Genomic DNA, 2,500 nt, shown 5'->3' with positions numbered 1-2,500 from the left:
CTCTTTTCACATAAAAGAAATGTATAACCATTTACAAATTCTGTTATTTATGCCAACGAATGGCTTCTTTATGTCAAGCAAGAAATGTGTATTCTCACAGGAAGGCGAACGAGCCAGCCATATTCACTGCAAAATAATCCATGTCAGACGTGTTCTTTAGTTCATTGTGGCTTCTGTAAAGAAGGAAAAGACTTTTCATGCTTATGTAATCTCATTCCTGTCAGGAAAGGTTATCAGTTTAATGCAACCCTTTTCATTAGTAGAAGTTAGATTACTGTTCTATACAGAGAAATAGTAAATTAAATAAATGGCTTTTATATTTTCAAGGACATGACCTCGTGCCTTATAATATTTTTTTACCATATGCAACAAAATGGATGTCTATGATTTATGAGAATCTAAATAAATGAATTTTATTTTAATTTAGTCACAGATGCAGTGTTTATGTAGTGATTCATATTGCTTATATTGTCATAAATATATGGAAATATATGGAATGTAACTGTTAATCTTTTTCATTTTGTACATACCCCCCCCCCCCCACACACACACTAATACACGCATGCACACGTACATTCTCAGGCTCGCACACACATGCATACTCACTCTCACATCGACACCCACACCCACACTCAGTCGTTCACTCACGTTCACTCTCACTCACTCACTCACTCCCCCATACATACGACCTGCACGCGTGTCCATTAGTTCATTCACACTTGCTTATTACTTACACTTATATTTCTCTATCTCTCTCTCTCTCTCTCTCTCTCTCTCTCTCTCTCTCTCTCTCTCTCTCTCTCTCTCTCTCTCTCTCTCTCTCTCTCTCTCTCTCTCTCTCTCTCTCTCTCTCTCTCTCTCTCTCTCTCTCTCTCTCCTCTCTCTCTCACTCTCTAACTCACTCACTCACTCACTCACTCACTCACTCACTCACTCGCTCGTCGAATATCTCAGAGTGGTTGATCCAGAACTTTTGGATTTGGTTTTGGAGAAGAAATGACAAAAAAAAAAAAAAAAAAGATAAAGTAAGAGCTAGTATTCTATACCAAAAGCTGTGAAGATATTATAATGTGGCACATGTCAAGACATTAAACAAGGAATAGTTTAAGAATCATATTGCATTTTTGGCTATTTACCTGACTTCAAATATGGCGTGGTCATGAAACATTGTTATTTGACGGTTCTGAGGAAGGCATGGTCAGGTGGAGACAGCGTGTATAATCACAATATTGCTGAGTATGCAACCTATACATCCTTGGTATTAACATGCGAAAGCCAGTGCCAAACAAACTGAAGTCCTTGCAGATTTGCATCGGCAAAAAGGGATAGTTTTGGGAAATGGTAAGAGGAGGAGGACTTCAAACCAGGATCTGAGTGCAGCAGTAATGTGCACAAATTTTGCAGGTACCAGTAAATCTTGGCACGGAGGATGTGATTAGATATGAACAATATAATCTGATCAGACTAATAGGGCGAGCCTATGCTGAAGGAATCAAACATTCTCCGAGATAAGTAAAATCATATATTCCAGAGAACCCAACCTCTGCTCAATAGATGTGGTCGCTTTCATCAAGCTAAGGCTTCCTTGCTTCCATGCTTTGTCTCAGCATTGTCGGCAGAATCATCATCAAGGAGTCAAGTTAATTTTTTATATGGTCTGAGTTGTTGAGCCCAGATTATATGTAGCAAGTCCTATACCGGTCTTACACTGTTATTGGTTCGATACGTGGTCCTACCAACTGTGCCCCTGATCTAATGCAAGAACCTGTTGCGAAAGGCTTTGCTAGTTGAGGCTATAGTAGATACTGGGGCTGTTGTTTTATATTGCTGATGCATGAGCTGTGAGAAGAAACTGGAGAAGTACTGGCATTGTCAGCTGAGGATCGTGTAGTTTGATCACTGAAGCATCAGCAATACTAAGTAATTGTTGGAGGACGGCCATGAGTTGCAGTGTCGGCAGCAGGGACAGGCGTATCAACGACGGCAGCAGCAAAGGCAGGCGAACATCAATGGCAGCATCGAAAGCTGGCTGAAGATTGGCGGGGCAGCAGGGGAGGCAGTGGGGCGACGGTGTCGTTAGCTGTGGCTGGTGAAGCATCGAAGACGGTAGGTGTAGCTGGTGAAGCGACGATAGCGGCAGTGTTGGCATCAGGTGTAAATGGTGAAGCGATTCCATTGACAGTGGAGACTGGAAGAGGATCAACGTCAGTGGTTGTCAGCGTGACAGGAGTGTGTTCCCTGGTACTAGTATGAATGCTGTTAGCCGGGCTTGTCAGCGCGAAACGAACAGGGTATCTTTAAATTAGACAATAAATGGTCGTTTGAATTGTGTTTACCCACTCGATGAGCTTCTTCAACTTCTAAGGTTTTCCAATCTAATTTATTCGTGAGGATGGGGAGAAGCAACTAGATCTAAGCTCCTAAATAAAGTGCTCTATGTCAGAGACATATATCTTTGATATCTGCTTGATACCGTTGTTTATTCCACCTTTTCCTGTTT

General features: G+C 41.6%; 1 protein-coding gene across 1 annotated transcript in view; it reads left to right on the top strand.

The window, feature by feature from the left end:
* The window catches only part of LOC125044170, a 12,754-nt gene extending 12,245 nt beyond the window's left edge, over window positions 1-509 (top strand). Inside the window, exon 6 of the mRNA XM_047640628.1 lies at window positions 1-509. This exon is cut by the window's left edge and continues 1,556 nt beyond it. The gene's annotated coding sequence lies outside the window, so the exon portion shown is untranslated.
* The last annotated feature ends 1,991 nt before the right edge of the window (window positions 510-2,500 follow it).

Source organism: Penaeus chinensis, chromosome 35 (assembly GCF_019202785.1).
Source record: "Penaeus chinensis breed Huanghai No. 1 chromosome 35, ASM1920278v2, whole genome shotgun sequence".
Taxonomy (NCBI): Eukaryota; Metazoa; Arthropoda; class Malacostraca; order Decapoda; family Penaeidae; genus Penaeus; species Penaeus chinensis.
This window is presented reverse-complemented; position numbering and strand designations above follow the sequence as displayed.